Below are 21,101 nucleotides of genomic sequence, written 5' to 3' on the forward strand. Positions count from 1 at the left end.
GATGACAATATCAATGAATGTAGTCTATCAGTTCTATGCACATCAGATCAAAACCCCAGTGGCATTTTGCATAGAAATAGCAAGTCCATTCTAGCTGTCCTGAAACTCACTATATAGATCAAGCTTGCCTCAAACTCCCAGAGATCCACCTGTCTCTGCTCCCAACAGCTGGGGTTAGAGGCAAGCACCACCATACCTCGCATTAAAAGTATCTTGAAAAAAACAAGAATAAAATTGCAGGTCATCCCACATGATTTCATAATTTTAGTACAAAGCTGCAACCATCAAAATAGTCTACTGCTGACATAAAGGCAGACATACAGAACAGTGAAATAGAATTGGAAAGCCCAGAAGTGCTCATGCACACTGGCCATGATTAAATTAAAGATTAGTTAATATGATCAATATGTGTGTTTAGGGGGCACAGTTTTGCATATATATTATCATGTGTGTCTTATCTGAGCAGTTGGCATATCGGGCATTTCATCTATCACTTTTTATGTTTGTTAAAAAAACATTCATTTCTGCTGGCTCTTTTGAATTAATTGGTGTGAAACAGAGTTGTCCTATTGAGCTACAGAATTGGAAGGCATTCTTGCTGTCCATTTGACCGTCTGTGACCAGATGAGTTTTGATCAGTCTGTGAAGACTGCACAATGTTGGAAGAATAATCAGTTAAACAAGGGATATTTGGAAGATGTGATATCCAGGTAAAAGAATGAAGTTAAGCCTTTATGGTGATATTTTATTTGTATTAAAATGTTATTTGTATGTTAATAAATAAAGTTGCCCAGGGGTCAGAGCTATTAGGAAGCCATAGGAAAGCAGTGCAGTGGTGGCGTACGCTTGTAATCCCAGCACTTGGTAGGTAGAGCTAGGTAAGTCTCTGTGTGTTCAGGGATACAGCCAGTATTGGATACATGCCTTTAATTTCAATACCAATCATGGAAAACCTGGAGGCCTATACAGACAGGCCGTGACAAGGCAGTCATGTGGTTGGGTTTACAACCAATGAGAAGGCAGAACAGGAACTCTAAAGACTTTAACACAGGGGTAGCTCTGGTTCGGAGAGGTCGGACCACCACAGGAGGAAGGGTAAGGTTTTAGCTCTTAGCTCTGACGTCTTGGATTTCTTCTTTGCATTGGTTCTGTGTTTCTTATTTAATAAGAAGGTTGGTTACATCTACAAGCCTTCTCCTAACAACATACAAAAATCAACTCTACATGGACCAAAGACCTAAAACGGATCAGAGCTGAAAGTCATCAGACTTTTAAGAGACACGATGAAAGCATCTTGAAATTGGATTTCAAATGCTGTCTTTGTTATGATGCCAGATGCATCATATGGGACTTTTGGCTGCTTATATGTCTCTACACCACTCTCATGTTTTCTACATGAGGAGGACAGAAGAGGATGTTGAATTCCTTGGAACTTCAGTTACAGACAAGAATAAGCTGCCATGTGCGTGCTGGAATTAAACCCCTGTCTTTGGAAGAGCTTCCAGGGCTCTTTACTACTGAGCTATCTCTCCATGTATTTGGTTTATGGGTCTGGAGAGATAGCTCAATAGTTAAGAAACAAATACAGCCGGGCAGTGGTGGCCCATGGCATTAATCCCAGCACTCAGGAGGCAGAGGAATTCAGATCTCTGTGAGTTCCAGGCCAGCCTGGTCTCCAAAGTGAGTTCAGGAAAGGTGCAAAACTACACAGAGAAATCCTGTCTGGAAAAACCAAAAAAAAAAAAAAAAAAAAAAAAAAAAAAAAAAAAAAAAAAAAGAATCAAATACATACACACACAAACACACACAAATACTATTACTACTACTACTACTGCTACTACTACTACTATTATTATTACTACTACTACACACCACAAAAAAAACAGTTATCAGAAAAGAGTCTTGTTCAAGGAACGTGAGGATAAGAAACTCAGTATATGAGCCACCAAGACGGCTCAGTTGGAAAGAGTGCCTGCTATATTCCCTCGCTGTACCTACCCCCAACTGCCACACAGATATAAATGAACAAACAATGGGGACAGTGAAATGGCTTAGCAGAAAAGGGCTTGCTCACCTACCTGAGTTCAATTCCCTATCCCCAGAGAACTAGCCCCCACAAATTGTCCTATGACTTCCACACAATAGGCGGGGCACACGCATACAAAATGAATAAATATGCAAACATAGTAAGAAACTCAGCACAGGTCCTTTTCTATGTATGGATTTTATATTTATGGATCAAAACCTTGGAAACAAACTACTTGGAAAAGTATGTCTACAGTGAAAAATGTATTGTTTCCTCCTATCTTTGTCCTGTACTCAACACAATAAGACTAGTGCCTATGCAGTATTCATATGAGGTATTAGAAATAACGTAAAGAAAATTTGATTGTGTGTTATGGGGTGTAGAGTAACATGAATATTTTACTAGATTCGGAGGGTGGTCTGTGTGTGTGTGACTCAGACCCCTAAACTCTTAATCACTTTGCATTTTTATTTGCTATATTGACATCTATTGTTGTTATTAGTGACCGGGTCTCACAATGTAATCTGGGCTGTCCTTGTGCTTCTTTTTTTATTAAAAGATTTTTCTATTCATTTTACATACCAACCACAGATTCCGCTGTCCTAATTCCCCAAGCCCACCAGTGTTCCCACCCAGTGCACCCCCTATTCCCACCTCCTCCAAGGCAAGGTCTCCCATGGGGAGTCAGCAGAGCCTGGTACATTCAGTTGAGTGGAATTGTAATTCTAGGTCTCCTGCTTCGTGCTCTCTCCCTTTTGAGACAGGGTCTTACTATGTAGCTCTGGATAACCTGAAACTGGCTACAAAGACCAGGGTGGTTGGGAACTCATAGAGATCCAAATGTCTCTGCCTCTGGTGTGCTGGGGTTAAAGGCATGCAGCACTGTGCTCACCTTGCTTGGTGTGTTATCATGAGGTTAACATGCGTCCATCACCAAGCTGGCTGTATTTGTATCTTGAACCATGTTTTTCTCCTTGTGACTTTGACCCATTCTGCACTCTGTTGATAAAGAAACTATCCCCCCCTGAAAGCTATGGAGTAACAAGGGAGGAGTGGTCACTCACCTATTATGTCCACCTGGATGGGGTCACTCCTCTTGGAACTGACTTGATTGGATACTTCACATTGATAGTCCCCGGAATGCGAACTCCTGGCAGGGACTATTTCGAGGGTTCTGTTGTTCAGGGACAGCTTCGTCCTATTATTGATCCTCAGACTCTTTCCTTTGAAGAACCAATGGATTGAGATCCCAGGGTCGTTTGACAAGCACTTCAGGATCACAGAGGTCAGGCCTTTGACTGTGGTGTTGGTGAATTGGATGTAGGGTTTAATCACTGGTTCTGTGAATAAACAGTGGAGGGGACCAGCTGAGAGTCCTTCACCCTCAGAGATCTCAGCCAGCTCCCAGGGCCATAGAATGAAGGGTCCTCTGCAAGATCACATGTTCAAGATATGGTCTATAAGGAAAGAGTTGAATCTTACTCCTACCAGGATCACCCACAATGACCCTGACTCAGGGTATTTGTGTAGATTCCACACTGGGAGCCTCTTCAGCCCACATGTCCAGAAATCTCATGGTGGGGTGGGGGATGTATTTCCCAATGATTTTTGTGGGAATTCTTGCTCACATTTTCTGTGAGTGTGAAGAGTCAGGTCTCTCTTTTATGAAATAGCCTTTTAATTTTTATTAAAAAATTTGTCATAGGGTTAAGATGGCCTACCTAATCTTAAAGGTGTTAAAGGCTGGAACACAGGAATGGGAGAAATCCCTAACTGAAGAATACCTATTTATAGACAAATTGTATTTCCTGACCCATGGATATGAATTAAATACTACAGAGAAGAAGTGAATGCTGTGGGATGGTCTGTATGTCAAATGTGTTGCTGATTGGTCAATAAATAAAACACTGATTGGCCATTGGCTAGGCAGGAAGTATAGGCGGGACAAGGAGGAGAATAAAGCTGGGAAGTGGAGGAAGGCTGAGTCAGAGACACTGCCAGCCGCCATGATGACAAACAGCATGTGAAGATGCCGGTAAGCCACGAGCCATGTGGCAAGGTATAGATTTATAGAAATGGATTAATTTAAGCTGTAAGAACAGTTAGCAAGAAGCCTGCCATGGCCATACATTTTGTAACCAATATAGGTTTCTGTGTTTACTTGGTCGGGTCTAAGTGGCTGTGGGACTGGCGGGTGATAGAGATTTGTCCTGACTGTGGGCCAGGCGGGAAAACTCTAGCTACAAGTGAATAATCACAGTGCTGACCACAACCTGCCACTCTAATCCTCAGTACTGATATTTTTGAGACAGGTTCTCACTGTACAGTCCTTGCTCACTTGGAACTTGCTATGTAGACCAGGCTGGGCTCAAACTCACACTGTCTACCTGCCTCTCCCTTCTCAGTGCTGGCATCAGAGATGTGTGCCACCACACTCAGCTGACATTTGTTTTTTGAACCTTGAGAAGAGTAAGCAAAAGAACATCATCAACTGTCAGTGACACGGTTCACCCTGACTCAGACCAGGGCTCCCAGGCACCTTCTCCACCCACTCTTTCCATCCCATTGAGTCAGTGCTGAGTCAGCCACCCCACCCATGAGACAGGAACAGACCTGGGAGCAGAGTTCTAGTCCCCATCTGTGGGGAATATTCTTCTCAATTTGGAGAATATGAATGGGAGCACAGTTGAAAGCCCTGGGTGTTCCTTGTAGGTCATGGAGGTCATAATGAAAATGGAGGGAACAGGAAAGCTTGTGTTAAGTACAGAAAGAAATCTTGACCTTGAGGCTCTCCTAACCATGGAAAGTCCCCACACAAGCTAAGGCTTTGCAAGGCTAAGAGAACCTCCTCCTCACAGAAATCAGAGAACTAGGAGGCCACTAGACATAGGGAGGGAGCAGGAGGCTTGCGGGAAGACTAAGTTTTGCTTGTTCCCATAGACATGGGCTGGAAATTAAATGCTTCTGCACCTTCCCAGAAAGCCAAAAGACTCCACTCCAAACCTAGTGTTGATATTTCAGAGATCCACTTACTAAGGATTCTAGTGTTTTTGGCTGTGGTCTTACTGAAGAAAGTGACAGTTATAGACAAGGCAGATATAAGATCCACTACTATTAGTATTGATGTTGGGAATATAGAACTCTTGGGAGGATGACTGGAGCTCTCCATTGACAAACCAAGAGTACTGTGCAGGTGGGTTAGCATCTGTATGGCAGCAGATGTGAGGTTTGTCCTTCAGTGGAAATGAATATTTGAGGGGCATATGATCAGGACATCTGAACCATCTGTAGCAAGGAGAACAAAATCACACATGATGTCAGCACAAGGAAGGGGAAATCCTGATCTATAGAAGGACATAGTATCTCTTTGAGCTGTGCTTTAACCTTAGTTGAGCAGGTCCTACCCAGATCTGGGGTGTAGATTAGCAGAAGAGTACTCATTCAACATGCCAAGCCCTGTTCTATCTCAAGCACAACACACAAACATTCCCACTGCATACTCTTGTGTGCACTGAGATTGAGTGTGACATGTCCCCTGTCTCAATTACCCTGAGCCTCTCTAGGCAGGAGAAGTCCCTGGAGCCCATTCAAGCTCAATGCTGGGCCTGTCCACATATGCTTGGGCTGGCACCTGATTCCCTGGCAGCCTAGGTATCTGTATGGTAGGTCAGTGTCATAAACCCAAGGGACTGGGACCGAGTGTGGTAGATCTAGCCCTCTGTATTTAGGCAGTTGGGGCCAGGATGAAACAGAAAATACTTACAGGTAATGTTCAGAGAGAATGGATCACTTGGGGAGTCCCTCACTGGGTTCCAGGTTCACATTCATAGGGTCCTGTGTCAGTCCTCACAACACTGAGTAAAGTGAGAGTCCTGTTAACCTCAGACAGATTCAGCCTGTCCTCTTCTGAGATGTTTTGGTCATTTATCCTCCACAGGTAGGTTATATTCTGAGTCTTGGGATCACACATTAATGCTGCTGAGTCCTCATCCTCCATGAAATTGGAATTGTTGGTTGTGATGATGGACTTGGGTAGCAGTACTGTGTTGACCAAAAGAGATGATGGCCCTTTGTGGTACTTCTGATTCTTGCAAAGGCCTCTTACAACCAGAGATAGTCTCTTAACTCCCAGCTGACCCAAATCCTTAAATAATCAGGCAGGAAGCAAGTTAAAGGCAGATGGAGTGGCTGAGTGCTCAGAGATAATGGGGCCTCCTGTGCTGTGTATTGGAATAGCCAGGACTTTCTCATGAGTGAACTGAGCTGCAGTGTTTGGTGATTGTCAGACTCAAGACTTAGAATGAGAGACCTCATTTTATCTCCTGGTCCTCACTGACCCATTGCCTGCCTTGAGACACAATGTGTGATTCCCTCCGGCTACACTGACCTCCCCTGCTTAGTATAAACCAGAGCCCTCCAAGCCTTTTCCATTCGGGGCTGTCCTACAGACAGGTTATGATGAGCCTTCCAATTGAGCTTCCCTGAGAAATCTGACAGCCTGTGAGAGATCTCACACAGCTCAGGATCTGGCTGACATTTAGGTCTGGCTGGGCCACAGGTGGGCCATTCTTGTCAGGTGTTTGATGTTGATTGACATGAATCTGGGAGCCCTATAAGAATCCTGAGTCTATGAATGATGTAGAGGAGTGAAGGTCTCCATGGTGGGGAAGCTGGAGATGTGGTTGTGGACAGATAGCTTGTGCCACTGATGGCCTATGTGACCCTGACTCAATGGCTGTGTTTCCTGTCTGTTTCCCTATAATAGGGAACATGGTAAATGATCATTGCTAATCCTGTAAGTTAACCTTAAATGTGAACAATGACCTGACCTTCCACCAAGCAGTGTCTACTAGTATTTTCCTGCAGGAAATAATCCCTGATGGAGAGATGGCTCAGGGGTTAAGAGCACTGGCTGCTATTCTAGATGTCCTGAGTTCAATTCCCAGCAAGCACATGGTGGCTTACAACCATCTATAATGAAATATGGTGTCCCTTTCTGGTGTGCAGGCAGAACACCGTATATATAATTGATAAATAAATACATAAGGCTAAACTGGCTGTGGGAAGGAATCACCAAGGAGCTGTTGGTAACAATATGTAAATATCATATTGGAAAGAGGAGCGGGTTAGAAGTAACCCATAGAGAATTGTAGTCAATGGCAGTGTATATTTCAGAGTAGCCAAGAAAAATTTTCAATGTCTCACCATAACAAATGGGAGATAAAGCTGAGTGGCGGCGGCGGCGGCGGCGGCGGCGGCGGCGGCGGCGGCGGCGGCGGCGGCGGCGCACACCTTTAATCCCAGCGCTCGGAAGGCGGAGGCAGGAGGATCTCTGTGAGTTCCAGGCTAGCCTGCTCTACAAAGCGAGTTCCAGAAAGGTGCAGAGCTACACAGAGAAACCCTGTCTCAAAAAACCAAAAATGAAAAAAAGATAAAAGAAATGCTTACGGGCCAGGTATGGTGGTGCACACCTTCAATCCCAGTACTCTGAGAATTCGAAGCTAGCCAGCCAGGAGTATATAGTGAGACCCTGTCTCACAACCAAAAAACAAAAACATGCTTAACACCAGTAGTCATTGTAAAAATGCACATGGTTGGCTGACCTAAACTGTACATTCTTAAAGATAAGTCGTATATAAATTATAAGCTATTAAAGATTGTTATTAGGATACAAGTTAAAGCTTGATCATCTTATAAATGATCAAATTCTCTATACAAAACTATGTTTAGAAACAGGCTAAATATGCTGAATATTAATAGAATAAATTCCTTACTTTACCCCTGACATTTTTTAAATGTTTAAGCTTCCCACTTTAAACTATATCATGCCTCTAACTGCCAGGGTTTAGTCCACATTATACTTTGAGATCATTTAGATAATATTTCCATTTACCAGGTCTGAAGATAATTTGCCTTGCTATCCAATTTCAAATAAAAGATAGCTCACCCAACAGATTTCAAAAGGGCCTTTTACTGTTCCTTCATTAAAAGAAATTCACTTTACATTGGCTGGTCTCAATAATCAATCACCTATGTCTCCTGACTAATTAAATACATAGATGCTTTTGGATGTAAAGTTTTTACAAGGGTATAAAAGTTTAGATATAGCGACCGTTTAGGAAAGTTAAAAAATAACTTATGATATATGAATTGCCAGTTATTGGGATAGATAAATAAAACATATATACATCTAGATATGGTATAAATAATACCCACGTCTCAGTAAATAACCTAGAGATACTGAGGATGGATGCCTAAGTTAGATCTATGGATAAAGTTTTTATTGAGATCTGAGATATACAGGCTTTAGAAATAGACTTATGTATGCATTAATACATTAGTCTACAGACGTCCCCCAGAAGAGACCTGGGGCTAATAATAGGCCATAGCTCCTCCACTGTTAAAGGTATAATAATTGCCCAAGGAATGATTGATCCTGACTTTACTGGGGAAATTAAGATTATTGTAAACCTGCTACAAAAACAATTCAGATTCTACAGGGCAGCGCCTAAGGGAGCTGCCAGTTTGGATTCTAATGTTATGGTCTTCTGGGTTCAGGAAATTAAATATTACAGACCAACTAAACCCTTAAAATACAGGGAAAAAAATAATTGACTTGCTAGACATAAGCATAGACATTTCTTACATTTCAGAAAATGATTGGCCAAGTACTTAAAATGACTATTACTTCTTCATCTCTTATAAGTCTAGGTCAAGCTAATATTGTAACCCAAATCTCAGAAATATTAAAATGGTCAGATAGATAATATTATGGCACATTCTGCCCACAGGTCATCCTCTTTATACTTAACACTCTGTGGGGAAGAGACATGCTGAAATTAATTGGTGTATCATTAATCTGTGCTATGGACTAATATCAGCTCAAATGCTGTAGATGAGTGTTTAACTTAAAAGAACTTGAGTAAACAAACCAAAGGCATAATTGAGCCCATTATTCTAGAAATTATAAATGATAGCCAAGACATAGGGTATCAAAATTTATCCAAGGGGCCACTGTTGACTGCTGACCCCACTACATGGAAATCTGATGCTCCTATCTGGGTTAAACTATGGACTTTGAATGCTGACAGAATAGTAGCTGCTACTTGTCTGGTGGAAGAGAAGCTTAAAAATAGGGCATATAAAGCCTCCCACCAGCCCTTGAGTCACCCCAATATTTGTTGATTAGAAAAAAAATCAGGCTTACAGGCTGTTACAAGACCTTAAAATATTAAATGACTTTATTGGAGCCAAGGTGATCTTCACAGCCTGGTTTGCCATCTCCCACAGCCACCCCTAGAATTCAAAATATAATTGTCATAGACTTACAAGATTGCTTCTTCACCATACCTCCTCACCCTATAGATCACCAACCTTTCACTTTTAGCTTGCCTTCTAACCCTGACACAATGGAAGTCAAACGCTGACATGCAGAGCAGGAAATATGAATTCTGTTTATTCAGAACTCATTTATTGAGCTGAGTTCCTCATCATATATACAGATTAACTATCAGAACTAACTGTCAATGACAGTTTCCTCACAGTCCCCCAAACCAATCATAATATATATGTACATACATATATATTGCAATACATTTATTGCACGGGTAATATTATATTTATATCAAACTATAAAACGTGAGTCTGGGAGACTGCAACTGTTCCCTGAAACAGAGCCCACCTCCTCCAAATCCCACCCATCCTCCGAGACTGCAACTGTCCCCTCAGACAGAGCCTGTCAGCACCCGATTAGACTAAGAGATGAGTCTTAGTCTAGGTGGGGTCCGGGGTCACAACCCTGAGCACCCACACCACCACCCATTGCAGTCCCAGTCTCAAGCCAATAGGCAGGCCTCCTGCAGACAGGTCACACTACCACCATCCCCCACCAGACTCTGGACCCCAAAAGCCCCACATCTCCTAAATACCACCCAACCTCTCAGACTGCAACTGTTCCCTCAGAGAGAGCCTGCCAGCACCCGAATGGACTAAGAGGTGAGTCTTTATCCTCATACCCAAACACACCAGCCATAAGCCCCACTCTGTAGTGGTATAATTTCCTTAGTTATGATAAGAGATAAGTTAGATATGAAACCTCAGACTCACAAATATAAGATAGATAGGATATCTTCTTTAATTTTGCCAAATATAAATAGACTAGATATTATAAATAGACTAGATACTGTAACTGTAATTCTTGCTTGATAATTGTTTTGTTATATGTAATTTTACAATGTTAAAGTTAAAATCTTCCTTTTTGAAAAAAAGGGGGGAAGTGCTGTGGATGATTGATTGATAAATAAAGCACTGCTTGGCTAGTCGCCAGGCAGGAAGTATAGGCAGGACAAAGAGAGAAGGGAAGTCTGGGAAGTGGAAGGCTGCAGGGCAGAGATGCCAGGCTGTCATCCAGGGAGCAGAATGTAAAGGCAGAAGGTAAAGCCACGGAACACATGGTCGACATAGAGATTAACAGAAATGGGCTGAGTTTATGTGTAACAGCTAGACAATGGTAGGCCTGAGCTAATGGCTGAGCAGTTTAGTTAATATGAGCTTCTGAGTGATTATTTTATAAGTGGTTGTGGGGTCCGTGGGGCTTGGCAAGACTGGTGTAAACTCCAGCTACACCACCCCTCCCAACCCACCCACATGCTGAGATTGCAGCTACTTCCTGAGACAGAGCCCACGAGCGCCAACTGGACTGAGAGCTGCTCCCTGAGACAAAGAATCCATCAGCACCAATTAGACCAAGAGCTCCCACTGGACCAAGAGTATCCATCAGACCAAGAGAGGCTCCCTCAGACACAGACACACCCCCTGAGACAAAGAGTCCATCAGCACTGATTAGACCAACAGCTCCCACTTGACCAAGAGTATCGATCACACCAAGAGAGGTTCTCTCAGATGCAGACACCACTTGCACCAAGTAGAGAAAGATATAGGGACATGGCAGTGCAAAAATACAGTCAACAACATAAAAACCAAATGGCTCGATCAGAACCTACATCAGCAAGACCTGAACATCCCAATACAGAAGAAATCGACCTTAAAAATGACCTTAAGATCATGATAGAGATCTTTAAAGATGAAATGAAGAAATCCCTTAAAAAATTCGAGGAAAAGTCAAAAAAAATTGGAAGAAATCATGAAATCGTTGAAGAAAGCCAAGAGAAAGCAATTAAACAAGTGAGGGAAACAGTTCAAGATTTGAAAACTAAAATCAAGACGATAAAGAAGACACAAACTGAGGGAATGCTGGAAGTGGAAAATCTGAGTAAATGAACAGGAACTACAGATGCAAGCATAAGCAAAAGAATGCAAGAGATGGAAGAGCGCGTCTCTGGTATTGAAGATATGACAGAGGAAATAGATTCATCAGTCAAAGAAAACACTGAAGCCAACAAAGTCATGACTCAAAATATCCAAGAAATTTGGGACACCATGAAAAGACCAAACTTAAAAATAATAGGGATAGAAGAAGAATACCAACTCAAAGGCACAGAAAATTTATTCAACAAAATCATAGAAGAAAACTTTCCCAACTTAAAGAAGGAAATGCCTTTAAAGATACAAGAAGGTTCCAGAACACCAAATAGACTGGATCCAAAAAAAGTCCCCTCACCAAATAATAATCAAACTACTAAACATACAGAATAAAGAAAAAATATTAAGGGCTGCTGCCACGCCCACGACGGTGTCGCCCACGTGACAAATGCCTTGGATGAGGTGGTTACGTGGGAAAGGGGGGCTCGCGGCCCTCGGGTCTATGCCCCCGGCGACCCCTTATCAATCTGCCCGAATCATGGTGCCAGGCTACACGTAACCACACAAAATCTGCTTACAGAGGCTGGCTGGCATTCTGCCTTTTTTCTCTTTGCAGCTGTGACTATTGCTGTTTCCTTGTGTATTGATTTCAGGGATTTAGCTCTCAATGTTTCTGATGTGCCCCATAAAGAGAATAATGATTCCTCAAAAGTGGCCTCAATACCCCCACCTATAATTCAAGCTTTTAGGCAAACAGTTAAAGAGAGTCCTAGAAGTTTGGGGGGATTTATGAATGACTTAGAGCAAAAAAGAACTTATGACTCAGAGGGACAAGGATTCTAGTGAGGAGAGATGAAAGTAAAAGTCCAGGAACTCATAAGCAATCCACACGCACAGCCAACAGCAGCTGCAAGGAAGCAGTTACAGGAACTAACCAGTCCTACAAGAATTATCAAGGGACAAATAGAGTTTCTCATCAAGGGTCGGTGGTGGCAACCCCCTAACTTTAATCCTAGATATAATAATTATTTGGAGCCATTGCCCTTTACGGGAGCTTATGATAAACATGGGAACCAATGGGTGAATCATAATAGTATGAAAACAGAATGGCATAAGTTACAGTTCATGGAAAGAATAGCTAGGTCCCAACCCCCCTGGTGCCTTCTCACCTGCAAGCAAAGGTTAAATATTTTCACACAAATGAAACCATGATTAGAACGATGGTGGGAAGGGTTTAATTTTGATACAAAACAAAGGTCTAATATTTACGTAGAAGGAAAAACTTCAGCTAGTGCTGTAATGTTCTCTGTCTGGATGAGGGACCACAATAGAGGAAATAATACCTGTACTCATGAGATCTATTAATCATTCTGAGAAAATTGTGTGACCACATTGTTGGGCTGCAAAGGAAAAAGGCCAAGTAACATATAAAGGCAGACCCATAAGAATAACACCTGACTTCTCAATGGAGACTCTCAAAGCAAGAAGGTCCTGGACAGTTGTTAAGCAGACACTAAGAGACCATGCATGCCAACACAAACTATTATACCCAGCAAAACTCTTAATCAAAATAGATGGAGTAAATAAAATATTCCATGATAAAAACCAGATTTAAATAATATCTTTCCAAAAATCGAGCCCTACAGAAAGCTATAGAAGGAAAAATCCAACCTAAGGAAGTCAGATACACCTATGAAAACACAGGCAATAGATAGTCCCACACCAACAAATACCAAAGAAAGAAAACATGCAACACTACCACCAAAACATAACAGGAATTAACAATCACTGGTCATTAATATCCATTAATATCAATGGTCTCAATTCACCTATAAAAAGACACAGGCTAACAGAATGGATAAGAAAACAAGATCCATCGTACTGCTGCATACAAGAAACACACCTCAACTTCAATGACAGACACTACCTCAGAATAAAAGGCTGAGAAAAGACTTTCCAATGAAATGGATTTAAGAAGCAAGCTGGTGTAGCTATCCTAATATCCAACAAAATAGACTTCAAACTAAAATCAATTGAAAGAGATCGGGAAGGACATTACATATTTATCACAGGGAAAATCTAACAAGATGAAGTCTCAGTTCTGAATGTTTATGCCCCAAATACAAGGGCACTCACATTTGTAAAATAAACATTACTAAAATTTAAATCGCACATCAAACCCCATACACTAGTAGTGGGAGACTTCAACACCCTACTCTCACCAATGGACAGGTCTGCCAGACAGAAACTTAACAGAGAAATAAGGAAATTAACAGACATTATGTCTCAAATGGAATAAATAGATATCTACAGAATATTCCACACTAACACAAGAGAATATACCTTCTTCTCAGCACCCCATGAAACCTTCTCTAAAATCGACCACATGCTTGGTCACAAAGCAAATCTCAACAGATACAAGAATTGAAACAACCTCCTGTATCTTATCAGACCACCATGGCTTAAAGTTATATTTCAACAACAACAAAAAAATTAGTGTCTACAATCTCATGGAAACTGAATAATACTCAAGTGAATCACCAATGGGTCAAGGAGGAAATAAAAAGAATTAAAGACTTCCTAGAATTCAATGAAAATGAGTGTACAACATACCTAAACTTATGGGACACTATGAAAGCAGTATTAAGAGGAAAATTCATAGCACTAAATGACTACATAAAGAAGTTGGAGAAATCTCACACTAGTGACTTAACAGCACACCTGAAAGCTCTAGAACAAAAAGAAGCAAACTCACATGGGAGGAATAGATGCGGGCAAATAATCAAATTGAGGGCAGAAATCACTAAAATGGAAACAAAGAGAACAACACAAAGAATCAATAAAACAAAGAGTTGGTTCTTTGAGAAAATCAACAAAATAGACAAGCCCTTGTCCAAACTAATCAAAAGGTAAAGAGAGAGCATCCTTATGAACAAAATCAAAAATGAAAAGGGATACATAACAACAAACAATGAGGAAATCTAGAGGATCAATAGGTCATACTTCAAAAACCTGTAGTCCAAATAACTGGAAAATCTAAAAGAATGGATGATTTTCTCCATAGGTACCATATACCAAAATTAAATCAAGACCAGATAAACAATTTAAATAGACCTATAACCCTTAAGGAAATAGAAACAGTCATTAAAATCTCCCAACCAGAAAAGGCCCAGGACCAGATGATTTCAGCACAGAATTCTACCAGATTTTCAAAGAAGTGCTAATACCAACACTCTTCAAATTGTTCCACACAATAGAAACAGAAGGAACATTGCCAAACTCTTTTTATGAGGCTACAGTTACCCTTGATACACAAAGATGCAACAAAGAAAGAGAATTGCAGACCAATCTCCCTCATGAACATTGATGCAAAAATACTCAATAAAACACTGGCAAACTGAATTCAAGAACACAGCAAAAAAATTATCCACCATGATCAAGTAGACTTCATTCCAGATGCAAGGATGGTTCAACATACAAAAATCTGTCAATGAAATCCACCATATAAACAAACTGAAGAAAAAAATCCACATGATCATCTCATTAGATGCTGAAAAAGCCTTTGACAAAATTCAAAACCCCTTATGGCAAAGGTCTTGAAAAGATCAGGATTACAAGGAACGTTCCTAGACATAATAAAGGCAATTTACAGCAAGCCAACACCCACGATCAAATTAAATGGAGAGAAACTCAAAGCGATTCCACTAAAATCAGGAAGAAGACAAGGCTGTCCACTCTCACCATATTTATACAATATAGTGCTCAAAGTTCTAGATAGAGCAATAAGACAACGAAAGAAGATCAAGGGGATACAAATTGGAAAGGAAGAAATCAAACCTTCCCTATTTGCAGAAGATACCATAGTATACAAAAGTGACCCTGAAATTTCTACCAGAAAACTCCTACAGCTGATAAACACTTTCCCACCTTGCTGGGGAAGACTGATTGGGTGAGTTGAAGTGAGAGGATCTTAGCAAGTGTCCTTTCCACCTCTCTGTGTTTCTAGGTTCTCTCTCCCTTTCCTTCCAATCTCCAGATTCCATCAATTTCTTCCAAGCAATCACGTAAAGCTATGGGAAGGTGAGACAGGGCGATTGCGATTTTGTGTGTTGAATATCCAGTGTTTCCATAGCTATATGTTTTCTCAAGGTCTCAGTTGTTGCAGCCATGAATAAGTGGTCTCTTGTGGCTGTGATCTAAGTGACAGAAGGCCCAGGCTATTGACTCTCAATGGACCAGCTCCTCTGCAGAGACTATTGTTTCTGCAGTGGAGTAGGAAAGCAAGGCAGACCCTGTGAGACCCCATTCCCCTCTGCGTGGTTACTGTGGAGAACTGAGCCTCTATCCTGCAGAAGCTCTGTTGGAACTGCACTGCAATCTGCGTCATGCCTCCTTCTCTGCCTCCACAGAGATCATATCTGCATGTGTCCTGAGGGCTATCCCAGGCTCACCTTCACAAATATATCCCTCCACTAATACCTCGCTTGTCTCAGCCCATCATGGTCACATCCTGGAGGATGAAAACTAGTAAATTACCAGGTTTAGAAATTTTGCATCACATTCCCCGCCCCCTGCTTTTTTCTCTCCCATTTTCATTTAGTAACCATGTTACAGTGGCTTCACCTTTTGGATAACTGTGTCTCCCCACACCCCTTATGTACCAATGCCGTACTAACCTTTTTACTCCTTGTTGTAACAATTTGGGGCTCAAACCTCACCAGTCGGTTCAAGAGTGATTATTAATGCTAATGTTGACCAAGGTGGTATGGTATTTATAATGTGACTAGCCCAGTAGTTGTATCTGGTTTCATCTATATGATGAATCTGTCACATAGAAATTATTTCCATTCAGAGGATGAAAAACTGGAGCTTAAAGTGGTTTTCAAAAATTACTTAAATCTGTATGGTTAATCAGAGATAGACCTGGCTACCTTGCTTCAAGGCTAACACTAGTTGTGGGAATAATTGCAGCTAACATTTTTTTCTTCCTCTGTGTATGGTATTTTGCCATAAAAAGGTTACTTGATTATCACATTAAGTCTTTAAAAACTACTATGAGACAGGTGAAGGATGTGATATAACCTAGTATCCTAGCATCAGAGGCTAAGGCAGGAGGATTGTGAATTTGAGGCAAGTCTGGGTTATATAATTAGACCCTTGCCTATGGTGATATCTTATTTGTACTGAAATGTGATTTTATTTGCATGTTAATAAATAAAGTTGCCTGGGGGTCAGAGCTAATAGCAAGCCATAGCAGAGCTGGGCGTTCGTGGTGCATACCTTTAATCCCAGCACTTGGTAGGCAGAGCTAGGTAGATCTCTGTGTGTTCAAGGATACAGCCAGCATTGGAGACACATGCTCCATTGTGTGTCTGGAGGTCTGTACAGACAGGCAGTGACGAGGCAGTCATGTGGTTGGTTTTACAATCAATGAGAAGGCAGAACAGAAAGTCTATATAAAGACAAACAGACAGGAAGTAGGTCTCTTTCGGAGAGGTCTCTTGGCTGAAGAGGATAGCTGCAGCAGGCGGGTAAGGTTCTTAGCTCTGATCTCTTCGCTTTCTTCTTTGCATTGGTTCTGTGTTTCTCATTTAATAAGACTGTCAGTTATATCTACACTTGCCCCCCTAAAAGTTCCCCCATCCTAGTGGAAGGAGAAAACTAAAGATGAGGATGAAGATAAACAAAACAGAGAATAGAGTAACTGCAAAGAAAGCTGATGCACCAGAAGTTGGTCTTCAAAAATGATTAACAACATTAGCAACCTTTTCCCAGATTAACTGAAAAAAGGAGATGGATATTAATACAATTTGAGACCTTACCATCCATTCTCAAGAATATGAAGAATTTCAAGAGCACTCAGTAGTTATATGCTAACTGTTTAGTGGCCTAGATGCAATGGACAAATTCCTACAAACCTGGATTCTTTAGAGATGGAATCGTGAAAGAAACAAAATTGAATAGCTGTATAACCAATAAGACTGGATCAACAAAAATTTGACAAAATTTCACAGACTTTGATAATAAAAACACTGAAACATGATAGAAGTCCAGCCTCATGTAACAAAGGCCACACATGGAAACCCACAGCCAACATCATATGCAGTGGGGAGACTGACAGCTTTCTCTCTAAGATGAGGAAGAACACAGGATTCTGCTGTGACCACTTAGGAGACTCTTAGGAGTGCTACACAGAACCATTAGGCTAGACAATGAAATGAAGGTGCCCAATTATGAGGTCCTAAACCTATCTGTAGATGACAGGAACTTGTTCATAGAAAATCCTTAACATTCTACAGAAAGTTCTCAGAACTAAATGAGCAAAACTAGTAAATTTGTTGGCTAATGAAATGAACATGCACAAGTGAGCCATATTTCTGTATACTACTATTGACCATGAACAATTGGATTTTCATTTTTCCTGACAGTAGTGGAGCTTGGCTAGGGCCTCATGCATGCCAGGCAAGTGTTCAGCCCCTGAGCAATAGTCCCAGCCTTAACAATGAACAATTGGAAAGGAAATGAAGAAAGTATTTATTTATGAAAGCACCAAAAAGAATAAAATACTTAGAATTAACTCCACCAAGGAGATAAAAGCCTTACACTCAGCAAACTACCAAATAAGAGATGATGAAAGAAGACAAGAAATGACAGCCATTGGGGTTGATGGGTTGGAAGACTTAACCTCATTATTACTGTTGTTCTACAGCAATGGTATTGAACCCAGGGCTTTGTGTATGGTAAGCAATGCACTACCACTGAACTGTACTCTAAGCTCTGCCTTCTAATTTTTATTTAGAAACAGGATGTCACTAAATTAATCAGGCCGGCCTTGAATTGGTTGTGGTAGGCACTTTTAGAACTTGATACTCTTGCCTCAACTTCTTGAGTGGCTGGATTTACAGGTATGAGCCAACTAGCCTGAAAGACTTTTTTTAATAGGCGACAATATCCCTGAATGTAGTCTATCAGTTCTATGCACATCAGATCAAAACCCCAGTGGCATTTTGCATAGAAATAGCAAGTCCATTCTAGCTGTCCTGAAACTCACTATATAGATCAAGCTTGCCTCAAACTCCCAGAGATCCACCTGTCTCTGCTCCCAACAGCTGGGGTTAGAGGCAAGCACCACCATACCTCGCCTTAAAAGTATCTTGAAAAAAAAACAAGAATAAAATTGCAGGTCATCCCACATGATTTCATAATTTTAGTACAAAGCTGCAACCATCAAAATAGTCTACTGCTGACATAAAGGCAGACATACAGATCAGTGAAATAGAATTGGAAAGCCCAGAAGTGCTCATGCACACTGGCCATGATTAAATTAAAGATTAGTTAATATGATCAATATGTGTGTTTAGGGGGCACAGTTTTGCATATATATTATCATGTGTGTCTTATCTGAGCAGTTGGCATATCGGGCATTTCATCTATCACTTTTTATGTTTGTTAAAAACATTCATTTCTGCTGGCTCTTTTGAATTAATTGGTGTGAAACAGAGTTGTCCTATTGAGTTGCAGAAATTGGAAGGCATTCTTGCTGTCCATTTGACCCTCTGTGACCAGATAAGTTTTGATTAGGCTGCTAAGACTGCACAATGTTGGAAGAATAATCAGTCAAACAAGGGATGTTTGGAAAATGTGATATACAGGTAAAAGAATGAAGTTAAGCCTTCACCTAACAACATATACAAATCAACTCTACATAGAACGAAGACCTGAAATGGATCAGAGCTGAAAGTCATGAGACTTTTAAGAGACGGGATGAGAGCACCTTGAAATTGGATTTCAAATGTCTTTGTTATGATGCCAGATGCATCATATGGGCCTTTTGGCTGCTTATATGTCTCTACACCACATGCATGTTTTGTACATGAGGAGGACAGAAGAGGGTGTTGATTTCCTGGGAACTTGAGTTAGAGACAGTAATAAGATGTCATGTGGGTGCTGGGAATTGAACCCCTGTCCTTTGGAAGAGCTTTTGGGCTCTTAAATATTGAGCTATCTGTCCAGTCTCATAAACCATACACACACACACACACACACACACACACACACACACACACACACACACACACACACACACACACACACACACACACACACACACACACACACACATACACACACTATTGCACATCACAAAAAAAAAAAAAAAAACCAGTTACCAGAAAAAAGAGTCTTGTGCAAGGAGGTCATGCTGTCAATGTTAGCATGAGGATAAGAAACCCAGTAACTGGGCCACAGAGATGGCTCAGTTGGGAAGAGTGCCTGCTGTAGCTACCCCCAACTGCCACACAGAAATAAATGCACAAACAAATGTGGGCCAGTGAAATGGCTTAGCAGTTAAAGGGCTGGTTCACCCACCTAAGTTTAATCCCCTGTCCCTGGAGAATTGGCATCCACAAACTGTCCCCTGAACCCCACACATTGGTGTGGGACATGTACATAAAATGAATAAATATCCAAATGTATTAAAAATAAATCATTACAGGTCCTGTCTATCTATGGATTTTATATTTATGGATCAAAACCTTGGAAACAAACTACTTGGAAAAGTATGTCTACAGTGAAAAATGTATTGTTTCCTCCTGTCTTTGTCCTGTACTCAACACAATAAGACTAGTGTCTATGCAGTATTCATATTAGGTATTGGAAATAATCTAAAGAAGTTTTAAATGTGTGTGTAGGGGGTGTAGAGGAACATGAATATTTTACTACATTCTGAGGTTTGACTGTGTTCTGACTCAGACACTAAACTCTTAATCACTTTGCATTTTTATTTGCTATATTGACATGTATTGTTATTATTGACAGGATCTCACAATGTAATCTGGGCTCCCCTGGTATTTCTTTTTTTATAGAGAGATTTTCTATTCATTTTACATATCAAACACAGATTCCCCTGTCCTGCCTCTTCCTGCCCCCAAGCGTTCCCCTCCAATCCACCCCTGATTCCCACCTCCTCCAAGGCAAGGTCTTCCATGGGGAGTCAGCAGAGCCTGGTACATTCAGTTGAGTGGCCTTGTACCTCTATGCCTCCTGCTTCGTGCTCTCTCCCTTTTGAGACAGGGTCTCACTATGTAGCTCTGGCTAGCCTGATACTGGCTACAAAGACCAGGGTGGTTGGGAACTCATAGAGATCCAACTGTCTCTGCCTCTGGTGTGCTGGGGTTAAAGGCATGCAGCACTGTGCTCAGCTTGCTGGTGTGTTATCATGAGATTAACATGCATCCATCACCAAGCTGGCTGTATTTGTTTCCTGAAAAATGTTTTTCTCCTTGTGACTTTGACCCATTCTGCACTCTGTTGATAAAGAAACTGCCCCCACCCCAACACTATGGAGTAAGAGGGGAACGGAGGTCACTCACCTATTATGTCCAGCTGGATAGGGTCACTTCTTTTGGAACCGAGTGGATTGGATACACCACAGTGATAGTCCCCAGAATCCTCCCTCCTGGCAGGGATTATTTTGAGGGTTCTGTTTTTCTGGGTCAGTTGTATCCTATTTGTGATATTCAGACTCTGGCCTTTGAAGAACCAATGAATGGAGTTATCATTGTCCCCTGTCGGGCACTTCAGGAACACAGAGACCAGGTCTTTGCCTATGGTTTTGTTGACTTGGATGGAGGGTTTAGTCACTGGATCTGTGGATAAAAATGGGATGGGGCCAGCTGAGAGTCCGTCACCCTCAGAGATCTCAGACTGCTCCCAGGATCCATAGAATGAAGTGGCGCTCTGCAAGATCACATCTTTGGCTTGAAGATATGGTCTGCAAGAAGAGAGCTCAATCTTACTCCATGAAGATCACTCA

The 21,101-nt window shown here is 41.3% G+C and overlaps 1 pseudogene; it reads right to left on the minus strand.

The window, feature by feature from the left end:
• LOC128124090 (carcinoembryonic antigen-related cell adhesion molecule 1-like) overlaps positions 1-21,101 on the minus strand; it is a 75,498-nt pseudogene that overhangs the window by 50,361 nt on the left and 4,036 nt on the right.

The sequence above is a fragment of the Peromyscus californicus genome, unplaced genomic scaffold, assembly GCF_007827085.1.
Source record: "Peromyscus californicus insignis strain IS unplaced genomic scaffold, ASM782708v3 Scaffold_4__1_contigs__length_199733344, whole genome shotgun sequence".
NCBI lineage: Eukaryota > Metazoa > Chordata > Mammalia > Rodentia > Cricetidae > Peromyscus > Peromyscus californicus.